This window comes from Anas acuta, chromosome 8 (assembly GCF_963932015.1).
Source record: "Anas acuta chromosome 8, bAnaAcu1.1, whole genome shotgun sequence".
Classification (NCBI taxonomy): domain Eukaryota; kingdom Metazoa; phylum Chordata; class Aves; order Anseriformes; family Anatidae; genus Anas; species Anas acuta.
Window position 1 is genome coordinate 29,694,864 of NC_088986.1, and position 25,522 is coordinate 29,720,385.

Genomic DNA, 25,522 nt, shown 5'->3' on the forward strand with positions numbered 1-25,522 from the left:
GGATGGGCTCTGGGATCGATATCCTCCCCCCCTCTGAAATTTGCTTTTCGTGGCAAACCCGAGCTCTGCTCGGAGCTCCGCTCCTGATAGCTTAATTGTTTCATCCCCTCCACCCGTTCCCCTCCCTTCCGTCCCCCCCTCCCCGGGCACGGCACAGCCGCTGCAGGCGCCCCCGGGGGCCCTTCCTCGGCCTCCCCGGGGCCGGGTCTCCGGCTCGGGGGGCTCTTTCGGCGGGGGAGCGGGGCGGCAGCGCCGGATAAAACATGGCTTTCGGGAGCCGCCGAACAAAGGTATTTAACGCCGAGGCTGCGCCGCCACCGGCGCTGCCCGCATGCGGCGGCGGAGGTGCGAGGTGGGCGCTGCGCGGGGGGCCGGGGGCGAGCGGGGCGGCGGCGGCGGGGCTGCGGCGGGGCTGGGAGCCGGTGCGGAGCTGTCCGGTGCTCGGTGCTGAAGGCCCGCGGCTGCCGGGCCGGGCCGGGGCCGGGCAGGGGCGCGGGGAAGTTTCGGAAGGCTCCGAATTGGCGGAGGAGCGAGGGGGATGGGGGGGGGGGGATTTTTTTAGGGAGGGGAAGGGCAGTGTCGGAGGGACGGGGCTAGGGTGAGGATGGAGCAGCGCGGGTTTTCTTTGCTGCGGGAATCGCACTATTTATTTTTTTTTTAATTATTATTATTTATTTATTTTGCTTTAAAAAACGCGAAGTTTGGATTTCTGCCTGATTCTCGATGCATTTGTGGAGCGCCTCCAAATTTCGGAGAATACCAGCCTAGGTGTACCACGTAGCGTGTTTTTGCCACGACTCGGTGCATTTTACTTTTCCAAGCGGCTTTTGTTCAAGTTGAAGGCAACCCACGGCATCAGTTATTTCAGTTCTAACGGCGGCTAATGGGGTTACAGCCTTCAATTTCACAGCGGGGAAAAATTATAGTGTTTGTTATTTACTTTCTATCTGCCATTTAAAATGTAACTTCAAAGCTTCCTGCGTTAGAGGAATATAGGAAATTACACCTAAAAGGAGATTAAAATAGAGGAGAGTTGGATTATTATTTTTTTTTAATTTTATTTAAGGTAACGTGGCCGTCAAAGTGGTGTGGTTTGTGGATGTTGTTGTTTTTTTTTTCTCTCCCTTTGTTTTTCTCCTTTCTTTCAAAGAGGCACGAGCCTGTGGTACAAAACAAATGCAATCTTCTCGTGGCTTTTCGGAGGAAGCATAGTGGCAATATGTCAAGGGAGCCGAGAGCTCGTGTTGAGGAAGGAATCTGGAGTAAAAGCCAGCGTCTTGCATTCATTTCATTTGGAATCTAATCAACAAGCTGGTCGGTCGCAGAGCGCCAGGGCTGAGGAGCGCTGTGCGTGCTGCGCAGTCCCTGCTGGCCGGGGGGGCGCGGGGCGCCCCTGCGGGGTGCGGGAGCTGTGGCCGCGCCGTGCTGGCTCCCGGCCCCCCCCCGGCACTCGCACGGGAGCTGTCCTTAGCCTTAGGAGCTGGGGGGAAATGAGACGGAGAAGTTCCTGATCGCCAGGCGAAGCGTGCCGTGCCGTGACGTTGCAGAGACCCTTTCTGTTTAGTTGGCGAACAATAAACGTTTATTATCGGCGCGGCAGATCAGCAGACAAAGCTTCCCCCTTTCCGCCTCCCCCAAGTACGAGCGCTGCTGATAAGGGAACAGCTCCGGGTGACGGGCAGAGCCGCAGGCGCGATTTGGCGAGAACTTCTTTTCTTCGCGCTCCGGGTCCTCTGCGCCGCGGTGCGCTCCGGCTGCCTCGGGGCTGGGCGCTCCCCGGGGCGCGGGGCCTGGCGGGGGAGCGGCGCTGCTCAGCGCCCAGCCCTCGCTGCCTCTCGCTCGCCTTTCCTTTCTCTCCGTCGCTTTCCTTCCTTCCTCCCCGCCCGCCCTCCTCTCTCTCGGTAGCGCGGCGAGTCACTGTGAGTCAGGACTCGTAAAACGCGTTCGCAAAGCCCAGACGAAAAAGTCTCTCAGGCGTGGCCGCTGCCGTATCGGAGCTCTTCCGAGCCCACCTATGCAAACAGATTTGTGATATTTGTGTGCTTAACCGTGCGTCTCTTTTACAGGGATCTGTTGCTGCGTGTGACATCCCTCGCGAGCTCCCAGGGAGAGCTGGTGGAGCATACAGCTAGGGAATAGGATGCCGGAGAAGCGCGGAGGAAGAGACCGGGCAGCCACCAGGTAAACTCAGCCTTACTTTGATTCCCTCTCGCCTTGCCTGCAGGACCCTGCCCGCCCCGGCAAGGCAGCGGGAGCGCAGAGGACCCGTCCGCGTGTGTTAAACGCCCGCTCCTCTCCTTTGCCTCCGCAGGACGGGAAGGCACCGCGCCCGCTGGATATGGGACGGGACCGCTCGGCTACCCTTGTGGATTCTCCTTCTGCTAGAGGGGAATTATAGTTATGGATTTATTGCCCCGGTGCAGCACTTCCAGCAGCAGCGGCAGCTTTCTGACTCTCTTCGGTGACGGGTATTCTTGGGTGGATAATACGGATTACGTTGTTATTGCTTAAGAATACGCGTAGTCGAGGAGAGTACCGGCGGCGGGCAGGCAGGCAGGCAGCGCGACCGCCCCCAGCCCACCAGCTGGCTCCCAACCTCCTCTAGTTGCCAAGGTAGCACCTTTTCCATCTTTTCCTACGCTTTGCAATGTGTCGCTCTGTCTGGGTCTCTGCCGGGCGGGGGGGAGCTCGGACGCCCCGTCCCTTGCGGGGGGGGTGCCCGCCCGTGGGTGCGTGTGTGTATGGGGGGCTGGGGGGGGAGGGGGGCGTGGGACCGGGGCCGGTTCTGTCCCTCCCGGGGACCCCCAGCCCGCGCCGCGCCCGCCGCCCCTCGCCCCTCTCCGGCGGGGAGAGAGGGGCGGGGATGGGGGCCCCGCCGGCCCCGCCTGCCGAGGGTCCCCCCCCTTCCCCCGGGTCCCCCCCCCCCGTCCTCCCCCCGGCACAGGGGCTGCCCGCGGGGCAGGGGCGGCCGCGGCTCCGCCCGCAGCCGGCGGCGGGGCCCGGGATGCCGCCCCCTCCCCAGCCGGGCTCCGCGGGGGCGGCCGCGGCCCCGTGCCCGCAGCGGCCGGGCCGTGCGGGGGGGGAGCTGGCGAGCACCGAGCCCCCTCCTCCGCCCCCTGCCCTGGCTGCGGGGGCGCCGAGGGGCTGCCGGTTGTGGCCGGTTGCTTCGAGGGGGGTGGCAGCCCCCTCCCTAATCCTTGCCCCCCGGTAACGACGTGGTGAGGGCGGAATTAAGGCCGAGGGGTTGGTTCCCTGCCGGGGCGCAGGTGGTGGCTGCTCTGCCCCCTCAAAGGGCTGAGGGCTCCCCCAAAGGTACCCGCAGGTGGGAGATGCAAGCACAAGTGTTGGTTCCCGTTACTGTCCCAGCCGTGCACGTTGCTTTAACACAGAACAGGTGCATCCGTCCCTCTCGCCAATCTCAGCAGCAGGGTATGGGCTTTGGTTAAAAGCCTGGCCAGTTTTTTGGATGCAGTGCTTAGGAAAATCAAGGCATAGCATTTTCCCCTGCTCTCCTACCTCCAAGACTACTAAAAGCAAGGAGCAGGGGGTGATCGCTTTTCCATTCTCCGCTCAAGACCTCTCTGCACACCCCCATGATCCCAGGTCTTGTTGCCACATAATGGCAAGTGTGAGACCGCGTTTCAGCCTTACATGGATTAGATCAGAAGCCATTTTAAAGCAAGACCAAGGGCACTGTGATGAGTTAGCCTTTTTGAACGGATCCTTCCCCAGGCTCAGCTTGGATGAGCATGAGAATGATTTTTAATACGGGCAAGCCAGATGTGGGGTGATCGTTCAGTTGTGAGTGCGAGGCAGGATCATGGAGAACGTCTTTCACTCTCTCTCTTGCTTAGCAATTGAAAGGGCATCTATGTTCTGCTTAATTATTTCAAACAACTGCCAAAGGAATCTTACTCTGTTGCCTTCAATAGCGCGTGGAGCTCTCATTGTTACGCAGACGTGTGGATCTGTTATTCTTTAGACACATCTTTGATGCTAGTACTCTGATCCCCGTGTTTCTCTAATACCACTTGAAAGCAGATTTTTTTTTTTCTTGTAGTTAGTATGTTCAACAGCCTCAGAAATAATGCTAAATTATGCTTTAAAAAGACACGATCAGCTGCTAAATCATAGTCAGTTCAGCACCGTAACACATCCGCATTCACAAGTGCTGCAAGAACAGCGATGGAAACCACTATTTTAAACATCCAGGTTTGTATTACAAACCTTCCTCTGATCTGAGCTTTTAGTTGACATTTTCCCTTGAGTCATGACTTAGAGTATTATCAGGAGTTCCCATTTCATCACATAAAGGATGTGGTTTTGTTTGCTCTTCTCTTGGTTGAGTATCTCGTGCAGTACAGACTGGACTGTTACCCATAAATGCGAGCTTAGCGAAATGTTCCTTTATACCTGGTTTCTTATAGTTGCTCTCTGTTTAGCATGATTAGCTGTTTTTGCTGAATAATGCCTTAATGACAGGGTTAATGCATTTTTAATGCATGCACTCTTTGTCAAAATTAACGTTTTGATGATTGTAGCTTTCTTTTCTCTAAAATCTTTCGGGATTTGTCATGTTATGGGTTTAAAAGAGTGAAACTGTAAGGTCTGATTGGAGAAGTGCTGGATATACTCACCAAAATGATCATAAAACATTGTTTAAATGCTCCGTAGCATAGGAGCTCTTCGAATTACGTTTCCCAATGGCATGATCTCAGAATTGCCCTCCTCAGGTTCATTAGCGGTTCTGGGGTCTGTCAGGTACGGCTATTGAAGGGCAGAAGCATTGGTTTCTGAGCACCTTGCCTCTCAGAAGAGGCTGTTTATGTGGGCCTGATCCCCTGACTATGTGGAGCTTCTGTGGGACTGCTCTGAGAAGCAAGGTTGCTCCTGTTAAATCCAAAATATTTGGGGCCAGATACCACCATTCAATGCCATAGCAAAGCCCCAATCGATTTAACTGCGGGAAAGATTAGACCCTTAGCGAAAGGGATGTTTACAACCCTACACTTCTTATTTTTTGATTTTTAGAAATCCAGAATCCTGTGTGCTAAAAAATGAGCCTAAAAGCCCCCTGCCTTTAGTAGTCTAACAATATTTTGTTAACAGCAGAAATATACTAGAAATCTATAGAGCAACATAATAAAGAATTACTTTATAAATGAGGGTATTCAATTGTACCGGTGCGAGTATTTTCTAAGATGACATTTTAGAATGAGGTTTGTGGCAGCACCAACTGTGTGCTAACAGCTATTTTGGTGAGTGCGTATTTAATTAATTTAGAATACTAAATATCTGTTCTAAAATTGTTTTTGTAATCTGCATCCTGGTAGAAAATTAAATAAAGAATCAGCCCAAAAATAATTACTTGAACTTAGCCTATTTTTAAGGGCCATAATCCTCTGAAGATTTATATCCCTGGGTCACTTTACACAGCTGCTCCCTAGGTAAGTCTTGGCCGCGCCAGGCCCAGCTGCATTTTGACTGGCACGGGGTGGCCGCGGCCTGTGCCCTGCTGGCAGCGGGTGGCCCTGCTCTGTGAGGGGACCAAGGATGCTGGGACCTTCCCACAGTGGGCACTGCCCCATGGCCATCCCACAGTGCACCCACAGCACCCACAGAGAGGGGAGAGGAGCTGCAGGCACGAGTCCCTGGGCAGGCGAGGGAGTGGCCCTGCTGGGGTCTGCGTGTAGAAGGAAGTGCTGCTCTTAGCAAGGCCCCATGGTACAAGATGAGGGCTTCAGTTTGATTTCAGGTGCTTTTTCCGCAAATGCTGCAGCCCCTATGCGTATGTCTGAGTGGAATATCCTTATCACTGTACGTATCTCTGACCGGAGGCTGCAGCGTGCTGTCCAGAGCCCCACTTGTACAGCCCCGGAGAGGCAAAACCCCCACCCACCTCAGCAGGGGCTGCGAAGGCTCAGCACGTCTTTATGACTGGTGCTGTGATTCCTCTCGCTGCCTGCAAATTTCCCCAAAATAAATGTACACAGTATTGCATGCAGATAATACGTGCAGTTCTGCAGGCGCCTTTCACTGGGATGAGTCCTGCTTTCCTTTTTCAAGACCCCACCTGATTTTGCAGGGAGCGTAGGATTTCTTCCCATTGCAGGTCATTGTCTTTTGTGTCAGTTGAGGTGGTTCACAGAGTTTTCTTGAAGAAACTGAAAACAGATAATGCCTATATGTACACACAGATACACACACAATTTGCAGCTGTAAGAATAAGCTCTCTAGCCTTTTTCTATTTCTTTACATCACACTAGAAGTAATGTATACAACTGAAGTTTTATGCATTATTTTTAATAAATAGTCTACGCACAAAAAATGCTTTTTCTTCTCTTCCTTTTAAAAGACGATTATATTTCTGAAAAACAACCCCTAGTTATTGCCTCTTAGCTGTTCTGACACCTCACCGTTTAGTGCTGTAAAGGTAAACCATAACACCCATTACTAACAATCATAAATTCTTACAGATTCTGAATCTGTCTCCCCAAACCTTTAACTATGGAAACATTTCCTGGGCATTCTATGATGCTTGCACTCTTTTTATTCTTACCATTTCGTAACCAAATTGCACAAAAATCAAAGGACGCGATTATCATATACCTGCAATGCATAGAGCTATTTATAAAATGTTGGCTCAATAATAACAATGACTCAAAAGGAATTTAAATGACAGGCCAAAAATAAGGCATCTAAAAGCTAAAACCAAAGTCAGAACTCCTAGAGGTGATGGGCAGAGTCTGGCAGGGAAGGACAGAGCGGCTCCTAAGGCAGGCGAGGGGAAGGGGCCTGGAGGCGCTGGCTGAGGGTGGCCGTGCCGCAGCTCTGCAGAGCCGCGAGGCAGCCTGGGGATGTGGTGCGGGCAGGGCGTGCCACGCGGGTGGAAACCACGGCTGCACCAAGTTTGGAGGTGTGATTTCTGGAAAGTCAGTACCTAGTTATAAAGAGTCCGCAGAAAATGAGGTGAAATGTTTCAGAAGCTAGAGGGATTGACTAGTGGGAAAAATAAGAGCCCTGCATATATAGCTGGAAGGAGCAATACGTCTGTGAGTGTATGTCCACATACATAGATACATGCGTACCTAGCCAAAGTTGCATAACAGTGCCCATGCCATAAAAGAAACGCGTATCCTGTTATTGAAATCTTCCTCATGTGGAAGTCAGCAGGAGTTTTGCCATTGATTTCCAGGCTGCCGCCTGTCTGCAGAAAGGTAACCTGGTGCGTGCAAATGAACCTAGGGGCGGCGCGGGGAAGAAGTGTAGTATGGCTGTCAAGGAACAGTCCCTGTCGGGGAAGCCAATACGTACAGCCAGTGAGGAATATAATATGTAGTAATGTATACATTATGTGTATAGTAATGTACAAATAGATAAAATAAATAGTAAGATGAGCAATGGCACAATCTTCAGCCAGGAACTCCCTTCACTAGGAGATATAAAATGAGTTTGGCCAAGACAGTGCAGGCACCAGCAACAGCTGGAAAGCCACCTCTGGAGGCCTTCAGGCCTCTGTTTTCTGTGCTGCACTCCTGTGGGGTAGCAGTGGGTCAGAAAATTTTCCTGTATGTGACGGCAATTAGGAAGAAAGAGGTAGGCCCATGAAGGGCTACTTAAACCTACCAAGTTACCCTCTCAGAGTATTTCAGAGGCGCTAGTCTTCATCTTTTATTTGCTTCAGCACCAGTCGTCGCCACGGTAGTGCTCTGTATCAGTTCATCTGGATTTTATGTAATGTACACCCTTTTAACATTATGAGATTAGGCATGAAATGTTGGAATAATTCAGCTTTTTAAAAATATATATTAAAACCTGCTGATTCATAACTTTGCTTGGAATGTTAGCAGTTCTCTTGCTAAGACAGGGTGATATCACAAAGTTTATTAATGTTCACAGGGTCAGCCTAGCTTTTAAATCACTCCGAATCAATGACAAAGTGATCACTGTGGGATTGGTCTTCTGGAGAATGAGGGAAATTCTGAACTAGGTCTGTACAGCATCTAATTGTGCAGCCTGTTACCAAAAAAAGAAGCATCTTACTGCATCTTACAGAGGGATTTACATAGATAAAGTAGATTTCATATGACTTCTTTTAGATTATCTGAGAGTAATAGCTTTGCAAGTATTCACATTCTCCTAACAAGAAGTTGATGGAGAATTCAAATAAAAATGCATCACTGTAGTTATTGCATTTTATAGGACTTATTTATTTATTTTTTAAATAGGTGGGGAATAATAAGAACAGGGAGGCTCGATGCGTATGCATTAGTGCTTCATTCTATCTGGAAAATAAACTTTTAACAATTATTTTTAAGAGAAAATTTACCTGGTTATTCCAAGAAGACAGACCACTATTACCTCTCTGCCAAAATGCTAAAAACATTCTTCTAAAATACAAAATTATGCAATTTAATGCCTGCTGTTTTATTGAAGCAACAGTTATTACAGTCTTAATGCTTTTGCTGCTAAAAATGACCACTAAAGGGGGGAAATTATTCATTGTTCCACTGCTTCGTTTTCTGTTCTACCTGGCTGCCCCCTTCCTTTTTATGATACAAACAAAGGGTTAGAGAGAACAGAAGTTGTTTGTTTTTGTTTTGATTTTTTTTCTCATTGTGTTTTACTTTAGAAACATCAGGATCATGTAATTCCCTATTTATTTATTTTTTTCAAAATGTCTTGAACTATAGAGAAGAGCAGTGAAAACTTCCTCAAACCTTGGTTTAAGAGGTGACAATTTTTCTGCCTCTAAGAAAGAGGCCTGTTTTCCTGCATGTTTTCCATGGGTCTGAGTTACACAGAGGACAATAAAATGATTACTTTTGAGGTTTCAGTAAAATCACTTTCTTTATTACTGTGCATGTCGCGTTGCCCTTTGTTGTGCTATGACATTATGCTACTGTTGTGTGTGCGGTGATATAAATGCATTCGCCTTCAACCATTCACGAAGTTCCTCAGTGAAACAGGACCTGCTAGTCCTGCCCTAAGAAGCAGCAGACAAAGCCACTTTCCCTTTGGTCTCCGTGTTTTGCTGCTTGTCTTTTACGTGTATGTAAATATGTTCTTACCAGCACAGATCGTAGGAGCGGTACAGACCCTCAATTAGGGCTGAAAATAGTGATGTTTAATTTTCATTTGTGGGAGCTGCAGTGAATCAGTGCTGCTTGCTCAGCTCTGGCTCTCCGCTACAAAGGGAGGAAAACTCCAGCAACGGAAAGGAGCCTGGATGGAGTGATGCGAAATCTGAGCAATGCAAAACAAATAAAGCCCCGCACAAAATACTTAGCTGGAGTTTTCATCTTTGACTTTTATCAAATGCCACTGTATTTGGAGTATTCCACATTCATTGGATGCAAAACTTAAATAAGTGCCCTGTAGAGTGGCTGGGAATAATAGCTCTGCTTTCTCTGATAAAATTTCTCTTCTGAGATTAGCTCCGGAGCTAGCAGTAAGGTCAGTATTTCATTTCATAGAAGTCAGCTCATGCTGACAAGGGTTTGGCCTCCTTAGTGATGGGCCGTTTGCTGCTCAGAAGTGTGAGGAATGGCTTTCCGAAATATCGATAGCTTGCCTTTGCTAGGGTTCACGATCAGATCTAACTTGCAGTATCCGTGTGCTGCAGCTACAGGCCGGGAGGGCCTGGGCCTGGCACCACCCTGAGCTTTGCTTTTCCAAGTACGAGGCCAGCTCTGCCATTACCGTAAACCAGTGGCTTATAAGAAAGTCAAATGAGATTTGTGTCAGAGTAGCCCAGACTACAGCCTGGTCTTGGGATTTGAAAAGGAATAGAAAAATTAGGCTGCAAATGTTAGTATTCTGCTTTAGCTCGGTTTTGGTGTGGTTGTATGTAAATGTGCTTATACGCACGTGCACACATGTACAGAGCTGCGTCTCCTTCCCATGGACATTTCCCACAGCTGTGTGGCTGCAGTGGTGCCTGCCATTTAACGAGGACCTAAGAGTGCAAAATCTTCGTCCTGGTGCGCTTTGATTGACATGTGCGGAGATTTCAGATAAAGGCTCTGGGATCCCGCTTTTCAGCCATAAAAGGAAAGCAGGCGAGCTTCATCCCCAGCTAAACCGTCTGCACAATGTACATCAATAATGAGACAGCATCTATTTATATATTGCTCGCTGGAAATGACTGAATTCGCGCAGAGCTCGGCGAGGCAGCCGGAGCTCCGCCAGCCTCCACGAGGCTATTGCTGGCACCCAGGGTGGTGGCTCAGACGCACAGGAGAGGAGGCAGCACCGGGGTCGTGCCATGCCATGGGGAAGGCCACCAGCCCAGCCCAGCCCTGCTCTGGGACAGTGGTGTGCTTGCTGCCCACCCTGCGCTGCAGAGGGAGCAGGGGAGGAGCGGCCTGGGGTACAGCGCTGCCCCTCCACCATCTTCCAGCCCGGCCTCTCCCACCATTTTGCCTGAGGTTCACCGGGAGAGGGGAGGAAAGCCTTACTGGCTGGGTGTGCACTGACGCCTTTTGGCCGTGTCACCGCAGGTTTTCACCAGTCTTGCTCTTCCCTTAGAGAAACGGTGTGGTGGTGAAACCCCATCCTTTGTCAGGGCTGCGGGGCTGATGGATGGCGCAGTGGTGAGACCGAGGTGCAGCGCTGACACACGGCCTGGCAGCAGGAGCCTGCTTGTCCGTGAGAAGCTTAGCACAGGCAAGGTGCTCAAAAAACCTCACCAAAGCTCAATCTAGACAGTGATTTCACCGTGTCCTTTTTCACTCCCTCTCTCCTTGGTGGCTCTTGTGTGCTTTGCCCATATGCTCTGAAGCTATTTGGTTTTCAGTTTTATGTATGTTTTATGTAAATTAGAAGAATCAAGCTCCTCTGCTTGCTGAATTATAAATCGAGTGGAGATTGGCAGACTCCCATTAGGCGACGTCTGCCCATTACTCAAGGTGCAGGCACCCAGGCCGGGTGGCTGGCTGGGCCAGCACAGCAGAGGAGCGGGGAAGGGGCTGCCCCGTCCCACGCATCCCGCGCCACTGCAGCGTGCGCTCACAGCCTTGAATGCCCCTGTCCTCCAGGTGCCCCTACAGCTCCTTTTGGACTGGTCTCGGAGGCACAGGTTTATTGACTCCCTGGCAGTTTGCTCAGCATGTTCATTACGCCCTGTACAAACGAGCTGCTCTTAAATGCTTGTTTCCACTTCCCTACTGCAGGACCAGACTAAATCCAGGCTGCCTCCTCTGGGAGCACTGATCCATTTTGTTCCCTTTCTTCCCGTTGTAAGTCAAAATCGGTGTTGGTTTTAGCGTGCACCTCTTTGGCTCACTGCCTTCTTTGTCTCTGCTTTTCCAATCCCACACAGATTTTCGTACAGCCGAGTTCTGTCCCAGACTGTCTGTTCCGCAGTAGCTGAGTGCGCTTCTACTGCGTGGGACGATGGTGCAGGGCTCTGCCAGTAGCTGGGCAGCCCAAGAAATGCCAGCAGCAGGGCAAGTGACTTGTGTGTGTGGCATTTAGGACTCTGTGAGAGGGTGGAGAATCTGCTGTGGGACAGAAAGAAAGTCCCCTGTAGTCTGTTATGGAAAAGCTGGGTTAGAAATGGGTTGCTGCTGTGGGCAGTGGCGAGCTCTGCAGGCTCCGGGCACAGTCCTCAGGCAGGTAGGCCCTTCCTGTGCTGGTCTGAGCAGGGCATTGCGGGGGCACATGGAGCTCCATCGATCCCAGTGGGATTCAAGCACATGCTTTGTTAAAGTGCATCCTAACTGAATCATTTTTTCCTAAGCAGACAGATAGCTTGAGGAGTCTCAGACTAGCTCCTACAGGGCACAAATGGCATCACCCCTGATGGGGCTCTGCCCTGCACTTGTTTGAGCTTGAACTCTCTTCCACTGGGTTCAAAAAATAGGTCTCTTTTAAAAAGTGTTTTTATTTATTTATTTTTTTTTACCAAAGGCATTCATTAAAACAGAGATAAATTAGCCAAGGTTTGAATACTTTGATTCAGTGATACACTGTGAGAATGAGATTTATTCTGTCTGGTCAAATGTTTGCTGAAAAGTCATAAAAAATGTCCAACCAGACCCTCTAGATTTAGAATCTTATTTGATTTCAAAGGGAAAGTATAACCTTTCATTTCCTGGTGTGATTTTTATTAAACCTCTGCCTATTTTATTTGTCAGACCACATATAAATTTGCTACCACTTGTGTTTCCATATAAAGTACGTATAGGATTGGTAAGCAGCCTATAAGTCAAGCTGCTATTTCTTGAAATTCATTTTAATCCATAAAATTGCTAATTAAAGCTGCTTCTCGATACCCAAAAATTAAGTTAACAGTAATTAATGTAGCCAGCCTGGAACCTTAGGAAGCTACTGCCAGCAAGTGTCTTTTGGTGCACACAAGAGGATGCAGTTTGATTGTTGGCACCAACAAACAGGTTGGGAATTGTAAACACGGTAATTAGCAGCAAGTTTCTGGATCTCAACTTGCCAGACTGGCGGTCTGATTCTTGGAGTAGCTGTCGCATGGGAGGAAGGAAAAACAAAGTAAGGGAATTAGAGCAACCTTGCATTGCTCCGCCAACATATGCCACTGGACCAGTGTTTTTCTTGGCAAAGATTGCTGACAAGCAGTTTAAAAGCAGCGTTGCAGCCCTACCGCAAACTGTGAACCTCACTGCAGGCATCAACCAAGCAACTGTCCCTGGCTCTTCTGCTGCAACTCTAAATGTTGTTCCATGGAAAGGGACTATTGAGTCGAAGGTTTCACTGCTCCATCTCTACGATGGGGCACAGTGTTGATAAGGTTATCAGCAATAACGGGATTAAAAGTTAAAATCCAGTTTTTGCACTAATCCTAGAGTATGCTATTGTTGAGCTATCAAAGATTAAGGTTATAGTAACCTTATTAACCCTTGGTGTAGTGTAAATAAAAAGGAAATGTCAGCCCTAATTCCACCATGAAATTAAATCTTCACTTCTCTGAACGATGATTCAAACACAGCTTACCCCAGCCAAAATGTGTTATGAAAATTCTGAACTTACATGGATTTAAGAAATACCATCTGAGAGATGATGGGATAGAGGGACAATAAAATGTGTGGTTTGTTTTGTTTAAAATTAAAAAATACCGTTCATCCAGCTTGTGTGTCTGCTAGAGCTATGGCTAAAGACAGCAGAGCATGCAATGAAAAAAGTAGGGACCAAGTCCTCAGCTGGTGCAAACCCCTGTGATGCAATGAACACAGCTGTGCAGTCTGTAGCAGCTCAGGTCAGATCAATTCATGGTGTGCTGGGCAGCAGCCATGATGGCCTCCTTGTTCCTGTCCCCATCCCTTGCTTGCTGGGTACTCTGTGGTCTCAGGTATTGCTGCCCAAGCACCATGAACTGGGCACCCCAATATGAGAGCTTGAACTGACCATTGCTCCACCAGCACTTTGAGTGACAGGGATGAGGTGCTAAAAACCAACATATGTCAGAAATTAAATGACTGCTGAGCCTTCTAGCAAAGCAGAGCCAGGTGATGGTGTAATTGGCACAGGTTTTATTGGCTAAGCTGATTTACACTGGGCAGGAGTTGATTCTCCTGTGGTGAGCATGTGTCCCCCACCTGTGCTGGGTACTGTCCCTCTTCTCTCCTTCTAGGAGCAGCCATGTCCTTGGGGGGGGGGGTTGAGACCCCTGCCTGGGGCTTCTCCCTTCCTACACAGAAGGAAGGATAGACTAACCAGCCAGGCTTTGCTCGATGGCAAGGGGAAATGGCACAGGTAAACATGTATTTCCTTGTGGGGAGCAGAGGTGTGTTGTGTGACCCCCCCCCCCCCCCCCCTTTATTTATTGATTGATTGATTGGGAGGAAAAATAAGGTGGTAATACAATGGGATGACTCAGAACCACTCTCTCTTTTCATATTTTTTTCATCCTTGCCTTGTCAAAATGTTGTAAAAATTGAATAACTCAAGCATTTACTTCAAACCTTTAGCAGAGAGATAATTAAGAATTAAGGTATTGCCTATAGTAAGAGGTGAGCTCTCCAGAGAGCAGAAGGCATTGCAGGAGAGAAGAGATGGCTTTGGCAAGTCCATGCCTGCTAATGGCATCTGCATCCCTGAGGATGTGCCAGCCCTGCAGAGCGGTGGGGCTGAGGCATCGGCAGCAACTGCTGCCTCCCCCTGTCCTCGGCCGCCCTGGTGAAGCTGGGTCATGAAACTTAGGACGTTTGTTTCCCCACTCAATGAACCCTGTACTTTGGTGTGTGCTCTTACAGCTCTGGTTCATGTCAGCTCAGGGGCCGGGGGGCCCTGGAGTGGCTCCCCGCCTGCTGCTGCAACTGCTGCCTCAGACCTTGTGTGCATAGTGGCTGGCTTGGGCTCTTTGGCCTTTCTGCAGTTCCTGCCGTGGTGTAGGAATAGACGTTGTGCCCGTGGGGTTATTTAGAAACATTACTGGTTTCCAGTGCTGGCATAATGCTTCCTTCTAGGTAGTATCCCTTTTCTGGACAATTTCCCAGCAAAATAGTAAATGGCAACTGCAGAGCAGTAAAAGCAATGGCGTGTTTGTTTGACTGATGTTACAGAGCCTGCAGCTCAAAGGCAGTAAGGCTCTGTGGTGTGTGGCAGATTCCTTTCCTCACTTCCCTACCCTGGAAGAGCCGCCTTAGGTTCAGCTTAAGCCTTAAGCTGCGGGTCAGCCTCGGGGAGGGGTTGGCATCCTCAAGGCCCCGCGTGCCCACAGCCATTGCCTCTCACGGGGCTCAGGCCAGCAGCTCTCGGTGGGTGCGAGCCCCCCAACTGCAGCAGAGGACACCATGGTGCCCACGCAGGTCTCAGGCCTACTGCTCGCGGCAGGGCAAGGCCCCTGCCAGAGCTGTGCCTCCCTCTTCCACCTCAGCTGTCACTGCGTGGCAGCTTCTTTGGGGGCGAGCTGCCTGCACTGTGACTGCTTCGATGTGTGCTTTGCCTCAGAAAGAGGGGGAAAAACACTCAGGGCCCACCCAGGTGGGGTCTTAGCTTCTGGCTGGACCACTGCTGCCACAGGTTGCCTTAGTTGTTGGTACACACAGTGTCACCGCCCTGTCTCGTGCCCGGTCCCCACTCCTGGCCCTGCACCTTGCTTGGTGCCCAGGTAGCAGGGTGCTGCAGGGCCCGTCCTCCACAGCCCTGCCCGTGCAGGCGCTCTGGGTGGGGGGAACAGTGAAACCAGAAACGGGCACAGCAGTGACAGCGTTTTGGTGGCCAGCACAGATGAGGGGCAGCCTCGCTCAGGGCTGCAGCATAGGGTGAGCGCTGGCTGGCACAGCTCTGAGGGCTCAGCAAGCCTGAGCTTCAGAGTAGGCTTAAAAACAGGCAAGAGTAGCGCAGGTATTAGAATATGAATATGCCTTGCTAACCTGACATGGTGAGCGTGGTCTGATTCTCCTCAGTACCTACATCTTCTGGTATTTCAACATACCCCTATGTAGAAAACAAAATCGCGTGCTGATTTATTTGACCTCCTATTATTTCGTGTGGACAGCTTAGAGGAAGAATGGTAATAAAGCTGTTTCTCTTCCTTTTACAATGAAAAACCAGGGCGCCATCCATGCAGCAAAGTCTGTCACCAAGTAACAAGCCTGGAGCGGCAGCGCTCGGTGGGCTGAAATCCTACGCGCTTCGGTGGGAGTTTTGCCTGGCTGTCCTTGCGGAGGCGGCTGCTGCGCTGCGCAGGACACGTGAGCAGCGGCTCCTGTTTTTTAATGTGTCAGAGCATAGCTTGCTCATCCCTACAGTGCTGGGGCTGAAAAACACTGTCAAAATGCAAATGCAAGAGATGACTGAAATCCAGTTGAGTATGTGATCTGGATACTTCGAACTTAGGCATTGTGATTGATACAGGATTTAAAATGTAACTCTTAGCTTTAAAAAAAAAAAAAAAAAGAAAAAAAGACGCTCCATTGATGTTATGTGATTTCAACGTGTTTGTGTTGAGGATAAGTGCTGTGCTTTGCAGTGAGTGTGCACCCACACGTGTGGGGCCGTGTCGCTGCCCACGCAGGACAGGAGGCCAGCAGCGTGGCGGCAGTGACCGAGTCCAGCCGGCAGCACCAGGTGCATTGCCAGCTTCCTGGGGGCCGTGTGGTGGCTGTGGGCAGGGACAGGCTGGTGCTAGGGAAGGGTGCTTTCTTAGCTACGCCTCCTGGGCTTCAAACTGATTTCACAGACCCATTATTTCCCTATTTTCTTTTCTTGTGTGAACTGGAGGGGGGAGTAAGTGGCTCTGCTGTTGAAGGAGAAGCTGTTGGCAGGGCGGAGCTCTGTGCATGGTGCTGAGCACCAGGTGTATGGTGAGCTAAAGAAGCTCACACAGCTGCCCATGGGACTTCTTTCATCATAACCACGGGGCCAGGTGGCATCTCCTGGGAGCAGGACACCGGAGAGTACAGGGAGCTTCAGCAGTCGGGGGTGGTAGATTGCTGTAATGAGCAGATACACCCTAATCCCCCTGAAAAATATTAGGAAAAAAAACCACATGATCAAAGCCTAATGTTGGGCTGAAAATATGGCTAGCTAGCTTTCCCCTGTCCTGGGGAACTACAGAATATGAAGCCACAGCTTCAGCTCATGGCCAGCGCTGGCTCCTGCAAGGCAGGTATGCTGTCGTGCAGAGCCCCCAGGTCAGCACGGCTCCTCCCTGCCTGGGGAAGGGATGCATCTCAGCGGTGTGATCAGCACCCTGCGCTGCTGACTTTGGGTTTTTCTCTTGCAGAAAGCACAGGGTTGTTACAGAGGATTTAAATGGAAGAATGCTGAGGAAGCCAGTGAAGAGTTTTAAGTGGTAAATGTTTATATTCATAATTTAAATCCAGTGGGTTTTTTTTGTTTGTTTGTTTTTTCTGCAGAAATTTAGTATCAACTTTAAAATCTGAGAGTGTGAAGTCACTGGGAAACATAAAAGAGAAGGCTCTTGCTTAAAGAATTTGCAGGTTGAGCACCCATCTCACAGACCTGTCAACATTTCTGTTGATGGATTCCCAGATAGCGCTGAAAGAGCTACTCCAAAGCTCTAGAAATCTGATTATTATTTCCAGAGGATAGATCTATACAACAATGTAAGCCTGATATTCACAAAACAAAAGCTGTTTGTCACACAAAATAAATCCCTGCAGTTCAGTCCCTACTCTTGGTTAACTCACTCCCTTAACAAGAAGTTGGAGATGCCAGATTGGCAAGTGGGTGGAGGGAATTGTTCTGGTGAGCCAAGAAATTTGTGTTTTCCCTCTGTTCTGATCCCCCAGTGTAACCCAAGCACACCCTGTGCCTGCAGGCAAGATTCAAGCCTCCAACACCTGAGTATTCCTGCCGAATGACATGGCATAAGATCAGGGAAAAACCTGTTTACTACAGCATGGTCTAGTTTTCAGATCAAAACAGATTGCTGTACATTGGGTGTGAAACTTCCTAATGTTTTAGTAATGATTCTGGAAACTGTATGACTGACAGTGCTGTGCAAAGCACTGTCTGAGGTTATGTAAATCCCTAAAAAGAAATCTAACCCCAAATCCTAATTGTGTAGCTGAGTGCTGTGAAGCCTAGGCAGTGCCAGATTTTAAAGCTATCCTGGTACCTTACATAAATACACATACATACTCACAGGAACTGTGTCCTAAAGAGCTCTTTAGCTCTCCAGGCAGTTTGGTAGGAAGTGCTGTGACGGGCTGGTGGTGCTGCCCGGAGTGCTGCTGCTGCTCCTGGTTTCGCTGGCAAGAGCCAGGTCCCCATGCCCTCGGAGCACAGCCAGAGCTGCGGTACATCCCTGGCAGAGAAACGAAGCTGCTTCCAGCTCTGGTGCTCACTAAGAGGGAAAAGAGACCCTTCCCCATGCTTCCTTGTGCAGGAACAATTACCACACGTTTAGAAATTCTGCCCGGATGCTGCAGCCCTAGCTATGAATCTCTAAATATATTTTAAATTTATTAGCGTCATGCTGCTTCTGACACAAAGGATGTGAGGGACAAAGAGCAGCAGCTCCTGTGCTTGAAGGAAGCACATAAAAACCTGCCAGCACACTCGTAATTTCATGCTTCTAAATGTTGTTATCCAGACGCCATTGTACCTGCGACTAGTCTGCTTGGGTTAACTCTGAGATGTAAAATACTCCCCGGTATTAAAGACACGATAGTAGTGCAGGTGGCTAAAGTGCATCTAATGTTTCTGTGAGCACTCCTGTTAGCTCTTATTGCCTTGTCCTTCACGTGACTTAAGACATAAAATTGAGTCTGCAGCATTAAAAATGTTCAGAAAGATGCGCTTTAGTAAATAATGTCTCCATTTTCAGTGTTTGAATGGGTATGTGAAGTGAAGGGGACCGAGTAAAGTCCATGTGACAGAGATCAGCGATAGAGATCTTTATGACTAATTTTTGCAGAATTGCCCAAGGATTACTGGCAAAATGTTTATCATGTCCCCCAGGCTTCTCAAACTGTCTCAACTGCATAGAAATAGTGGGACCTTCCAGTTTTGATCTGAAGTAAATTGATTTTTTTTTTTTTTTGACAGATTTTGAATCAGGGTCTTGAAGGACCCGTGACATTTTTCAAACAGAATACTTGCTATATTCTTTTTGTTGTCATGGCCCATCCCAGGCTAGGCAAGGAGTCAGTGCTAAATCAGCATTTCCCACACTTTGCCCTTCGCGGAGGGAGCAGAGAGGGGCTGGGCACATGAGCAGAGGGAAGCAGCGTTAGGAGGAAGAAATCACAGGAGGAAGTGACAGGAAATAGCAGAGGAAGGGAAGAGAGAGGAAAAAGCATAAAAGAGAGATTCAAATAGAGATAAGGGAATGAAAATGAGAGGAGGGGAGAGAAGAAAAAAGAAAATGGAAGGAAGGAGTGGATAAAGAAGACTGATCTCAATAATTCTCAATCATTATCTTTCAGTCTGCTCCTCAGGTGGGAGCACAGTGTGATTTGGAGCCCCCCAGTGCTGCCTTCAGTAGCTGTTCTCCATTTTAGCTTGGCCAGACAGAGAAGGGGCTCACACAGGTCGGCCGTGTCCAGGGCAGCCCCATGAGCTGCTGGCTCTGTCTGGTGCTCGGCCACCTCCAGCTGCCTGAGATCTGTGAGGAACAGCAGTGAGCACTGGATCCTGGTTAAATCTCAGCAGGTTTATCGCTTATAAAACCATCACAAAAGATGAAGTAATGTCCTGTCTGGACACATACTGGGCTCTAGGTCCTCCTTTTTTTTTTTTTCTTTTTTTTTTTTCTGTTGTAAAAGGAGAGTTATCTGATGTTTTTTATCTGTTAATGTCAAAAAACAGTTATTGTGATTTAGAAAAGCTAAGGGTTTAAAATAAAATATGCATTCAGTGCTTTCAAACAAAGATTTGGTGACCATCAGGTTACTCAAATGTGTGCAGTTTTATCAAAGCCCGAAGTTTTTCTTTTAAGGTGTTTGTAGAATATCTCTTCTCTTATTGTGCCCTCTTACAATTACAGATGGAACGATGAGAACACATGTTCCCATGCAATTGCTTGCTGCTGCCTTATAAAAAAACAAAGCATAAATCAACTTCAATATGGAGTAAACTAATAGCATCATTGTGAAAGATTAACCTGAAGAGTTTTGCCCTACTACTGAAAATGAAAGCATACCTCAGCTGATGAGAGTAAGCCTCTGTAACGAGAGGTTTAAGATGAGATGTGAAGGTGTCTGACTTGGCTTTCCCAGCCTGCTGAGAATGAATTTTGGAATTGGGCTGGACAAGAGTTAAGAGCGCATCTTCCATGTACCTTTGGCTTGTATTTTGGAGAGGCCGATATGCTGTCCTGGGGTCATCTGAAACATCAGCTGCCCTAACAGAGAAGAGCTGACTGGTGATAAATGCACTGATCCTATTTATGCGTCGCTTTCCAACTCATCAAAGCAATTTTAAAATCAATATGTTACGTTTAACAGGGAGGCCATGCATTTCTCTCTGGGCAGGAATAACACGCCGAATCTACAAAGGGAGAATTAACCTTCCAGGTGCAGCGTTTGGTACAAACCACAGAATATAAAGAATATTCCAGGAAAGCCATAAAGGGAGATGTCGCAAAGATGGCTTCTGGGATGTTAAAAATACAGCCATGCTTGTGAGCTAGAGTGCAGTGGCTGAACCTGGGCAATGCTGTGCGCAGGGCAGGAGACACCCGCGGCTGTCAGGAGTGCCGTGCCGAGTCCCGAGCAGCTTCTGCCATTGTAACGTGTAACGAGGCCAGGGGACAGCTTTGTGCAGCATCCGTAACATAGTGCAGCTGATGTATGTATGTAAAGATGTCTGAGAGGGAGAAGGCAGGTCTGCCAGCAGTGCTGTTGATACCAGTGATCTGTCTGGGCTGGGGGCTGCAGACTGGAGTGCAGGGCTGCAGGATCAAGCCACTGCATTTTGAATGGGTTTGAGCCGTTCCTAAATAAAGCTTCATTAGTTAGGGTGGCACCGCTCTGTCTGCTTCCTACTGAGCAGCAGGAAGACAAAGAGAGCATCTACAATCGTAATAGTTTAACACAAATTGATTTAAAGCCTGGAATAATAGGAGGCTTAGAGAGCCTGGATGAGAGATGGTGTTGGGCAGAAAGAGGTGGGAATGAAGAGGAACAAAGCCCAACCAGCTGCAGACGAAGGAGTGAGTCTTCTCTTTCCATCTGTTGGTTGAAGCACCACATCTGCAAACAGGTGTGGATGTTCACAATGCATCTAGGAAACCGTTCTCCTTGACTTTGTGACTTGTTCGTAGTGCCTTGCCCTCAGCCCCAGGCAGACTGGCTGCCTGGCCCTGGGCAAATGGGCACCCAGGGTCATTACACAGGTTCTGCCGTACTGTGTGCTCTGGTGAAAGGCTTGCATATGGCTTCCAGCTTTCAGAGATTTCTGGTCTGTCCAAAATACTTAGGACTGCAGCATCTTAGACCTGTGCATGTCTTTTTGTCCTTTTTTTTTTTTTTATTGCTGAATATGGAGAAGTTTGGCTTTTATGATGTGTCTATGTATACGATTTTAGTAGCTTGGATTGCTTTTATATATTTATTGTGAAAACAGCTGCTTAAAAATTGATTATTGATCATAGGAAGACACTACATTTTTTTTTAATCTTCAGAGACAGAATTACAAATTAAGTGATATAAAGTATTTTAGTTACAGGCATTTTATTAAAAACACTTCATCTAGCATTTACAGAAAGGGAATACGTTGAGTTTCATTATGTGAGAATGAAAAACAGAAAAACATGGTGGGACTCGGCCCTTGTCACTCAGTAACTGCACTGATGTTAATAAGACAAGATTAGATTCTTCCCAAATTGCTCAAAACACTGAAAGATTCAAAAGCAGGGGTTTGGAGAGCTGCAGAATTCCAGTTGCAGTGGATAAACTATCTGCAGGGGTTGCAGTCTGTTTGCATGCACACACAATGCATTCTAGTTTTCTACTGAAAATTTATGACTAGTCATGTATGCCACATATAGCACGTCTGATCATGTATGTAAATGTACGTATATTTACACAGCAATGTGTATGCACATGTATGTAGTATGTATATACATACACACCCTGTATCGTGTTCTGAAAATCCAAGGCTGCGTTAGGCCGTGCAGCAGGTGCCATTTTGGTGCATGCAGCGTGGTGCCTGTCCCAGCCTCCCTGAGGGGCTGCTCGGCACAAGGCTCTGCCAGGCCCTGGGCATGGGGAGCTGCAGCAGAGGCTCCCTCCCTTTATTTCTTGTGACCAGGTGCCTGAATATGGGGGCTGCTGACGCGCTCTGGAGTAGCGGCTGTGCCAGCTGTGTGGATAGCGATGTGAGGCTGGCAGGCCAAGCCTTGTGAGTCAGGTAGAAGAGAGGCCTTCAGCACGGGGTCTGCACTCCCTGTCAGTGCTGGGGCTGAGTAGGAAACTGGTTCCTCCCTGGGTGAAGCTGATGAAAGAGACACGATGTGCTCCAGGAGGCCGGTGGGGCTGTAGGAATGCCAGACGCCTTTGTTGTTAACCTGCTCTCCTTAAGCTGGCTCAGGAGCCGAATAGTTCAGCTGGGTAAATCCCATCCTTTCAAAAGGCAGCAGAAATGCCACCATTACGATGTTCTGGTGAAGCAAAATATTTTTGTTTGCTGCAAAGGTTTAATTCGTGTGCAGCCATGCTTCCCCCTCAGGATGTCAGAGAGGCTGTGCTAGTGCTGCGCTGCCCGCCTCGCCCCATGACAAAGTGCTCCCACGGCAGAAGTCACCTTCTGCGCTCAGCCGAGCTCGACTGGAGCTGTCCCTGTGGCTGTGGCGCCGAGGGACTCTGAAGGCAGTTGCGGGTGCAGCACCACGGCGCCGTATTTCAAGATCATAAAAACTCCTCGGATAAATGGAGGGAGCGTGGCTTTCTGCCGCAGCACGTTGGGGGCGCGCAAGCCAGTCTGTCATTGTGCGAAGGCAGCAGATGCAGGCGGTGCTCGGAGGAAATGGTTCATGACCCGCTGATGCTTCCCGAGGGATGCAGCCAGGAAACAAAGAGGCGCTGGGGGCTCCTGGGGTGGGAGCAGCACTGAGGGGAGGGCGAGGGAAGCAGCAGGAGAGGACAATGGGAAGAGCAAGCAGGAAGGCAGAGTCCAAGCAGAGAAGCCCTTTTTGCTGCAAGCTGCATGGCCGGACACAGTGCTCTGGATGCTGGGTGGGATGCTCACTGCACAAGCTTATTGAAGGTGATCCCCAGGAAAGCATGCATTGATGGGGTGCTGCCAGAGAATTTTAGTCCATGTGCAACCCACGCTTGGGTAAATCCTCAGGTGTGTCCCTGTCCTCAGCTGCTGTCACAGCTGTGGAGGGAACACGTGGTGGTGGTGGACCAGAGGCAGAGCGGCCCCTTGGCTGCCCCCACCTCTGCACCCATCCCGCAGCTGTCGCATGGGCAGACGTGGCCATGCCAGTGTGTGGGTGAAAGCAAACCCTATGCAGCCACGGGCCACAGCATGTCACCCTACTACCAGCCCTGTGCTCCCTGCTTCAGGGCTCATTTGTTGGCTCTTTTGGTCCAGCTGGGTGTTTGGCCCCATTGTGTTCGCATCAGACAAATCCAGCCCAGCTGTGCTGGTGCAAAGGAGCAAATAGTTTCAGACAACAACCGTAGGATTTAACAAATGAAGACAAAAATGCTGCTAACAAGCCTCATTGATGGTGACATTATTTGCAAATAACACTTGGAGATTAAAAGAAAAAAAGTGAAATAAAGCAGCTTTTCTCTGAATGTGCCTGCACTAAAGCCTCTCCCCTTGCTCTGTCCCCACACAAAGCTGTGGCTGTGTGGGGCTCTGCTGGGGCCTGGGCTGCCCCTACGAGTAGGGTGAGCCCAGTGGAAGAGGGACAGCGAGGGCTGTGCTGCTGTGGTGCCAGGCAGGGCTCACCCCACAGCAAGGGTGGGTCCCCAGCCCTTTGGCTTGAGCGTGTGTTGGAGCGTGTGTGTGTGCTGAGCCTGGGATGCATCGCTGTGGTGCTGCGTCTTCTCATGGGTAGTCACGGCGTTCCCTGCTGTCCTGTGACTTGCAATACCTATTTTATTATTTACACAAACTCATGTTCTTGCTGTCCTTGGGGAATTTCACCCAAGTAAGCGCTGAGCTACTTCACCTCCCTGTGAATCCATAAACACAAACACCTTGGATGTAGTTTTTCTGCTACTGTGGTCTCTATTATTCACTTTGGCAAGGTCCTTTTTAAAGAAGCTAATAAACCTGTCACGACAAGTCCATCAAATCTCAGCAGGATGCTTCTTTCACTTCTGAGGTTCCTTTCATAACCAGCCTGCATGCTGGCACCATTCGTTAGGAGCATCCGGCCAGCTTTGTTCTTTAGCATTATTGTGCACTGCTTTTTTTTCATGGTACCTGAAGCTCATAAGACAACTATCGGTTTGCCTCCTGATGGGGGAGAAGGCATTTGTATTGTGTTTCATGTATCGCGTCTCTGAAAAGGACTAGAAAACATAAGCACAGTAACTTGTGGGTTTTCTGTCTTAGAGAATTAGGATGTCTTTGCATTACTGAGCAGGCAAACATTGAGCAGCGCTTGATCAATAGGAGGCATTGCCAGAGGTCTGGTGTAGTCTACAGCAGCCAGCGGTAAGCGTTGCTATAGGCTATGGAACTAGGAATGCAAAATGTCGAATGGCAGTAATAATTCATGCATCCTGGGACATATAAAACCAACAGTATGTCAATAGCTGTGGCATGCTCTGCAGAAAATATGCAGGATTTAGATGTCGCAGGAGCCCGTGTTTTACTTTAAACCACACTTTCCTTGGTGAAATATAGACTTTCCCTATTTGTTAAAAGCATTTATTTTCAGTTTAATGTCGCTGCTTTTCTATTAAGATTCTAAGGGATGTGCAGCTCAAAAGGGGTCCCGAGATCCAGAGATTCGTAAAGCAAAATACATGTATTTATTGAAGAAAAACACATAAAAGGCTTGTAAAACAGGGTGCAATAGTATTTGAAATTCATGGACCATTTCGGCATTCATAAAAGCATATATGGTTCTCATGTTGGCTTCACTGGGGATTGGACTTTGCTGGCTGGGTTACCCAGGAGATATCTGTCATTCTCTTAAAGTGAAGCTCATTACAACCACTTTGTATTTTACTTGGAAAGTGAAATATCTTGTGAAATAAGTGAGAACTTCTCCAGTATTCATCCTCCCTAAAATACTTCAGAATAATTAATATTGCTCGTCTCTTGTGGAAAGATACTAAAGAGGGTGAATTATTGCGTCTGGGAGGCTACGGTAGGCATCAGAATAAAGACTGCATCTATCTGATACTGGGTCTCCTCTGTGCCACTGCTGCTTGGGAACATAGACGTGATGAGTGCTGTTTTACCTGCTAAGGCTCCCACAAAAATTCTTCAGATGAAACTTTAATGAGAAAAGGGGGAAAAAAAAATGTTCAAGCAGACCCTTTCTAATGCTTTCAGCTGTGTGCTCTTGTGCACCCTAGCTGCGTGTTGCCAGGCCTCAATTTCTCTAAATCTGCCTGGAAGTAGAAAGGCAAAACAGAGAAGTTGCTTGTCACTCATGATTATATGAATATGGGCCTTAACATACAGGTAATACTTCTAAAAGAATTTAAAATATTAACCAAAAAAAAAAAAAAAAGGCAAGAAAGGAATCACAAAGGAACCCACCATGCATTATTTAAATCTTCTCTCGAGCTGAGGGCTGAAACGCATCCGCATCGTGTGCTCTTCCAAGTGACAACGATCCCTCCGCTGGAGGGCTGGGGGTCCCGGCTCCCAGTTGTCTTCTCTGCAATATATATTTTTTAAAGTGCAGATTCAAACAATAATTAATCATATATAATGCCTACGTTTTGAAGAACGCAAAGTGATTTAAGTGCAGTGGTCTATATCTATACAAATAGGCACTAATAGATATTTCAGCACATCTTGCTGAAACAGATGTTAAATGAAAAATAAAAATAAAATTAAGCCTGCTAACTCTCTGAGACATATGAAAGGGATGTCTTTGTTCTGAGCAGAGCGAGTTGGCTCGTTCTGCTCCTTCGGCTTGGTTCGAGGA

The 25,522-nt window shown here is 48.6% G+C and overlaps 2 long non-coding RNA genes across 3 annotated transcripts in view; both read left to right on the forward strand.

Annotated features, from left to right (window-relative positions):
* Positions 1–25,522, forward strand: part of LOC137860388 (uncharacterized) — a 42,217-nt gene that overhangs the window by 1,275 nt on the left and 15,420 nt on the right. Inside the window, exons 1-3 of one of the 2 annotated variants that reach the window (XR_011098877.1) lie at positions 15–290; positions 2,067–2,181; positions 2,312–2,613. This is a non-coding gene — a long non-coding RNA (uncharacterized lncRNA). Of the gene's footprint in view, positions 1–14; positions 291–2,066; positions 2,182–2,311; positions 2,614–25,522 lie in introns of those variants that run through there. The other variant, XR_011098876.1, reaches the window with a different exon arrangement.
* On the forward strand, positions 13,249–20,423 carry LOC137860389 (uncharacterized). Its single transcript, XR_011098878.1, has 3 exons — positions 13,249–13,728; positions 16,706–16,774; positions 19,436–20,423. It is a non-coding gene; the product is annotated as an uncharacterized lncRNA (long non-coding RNA).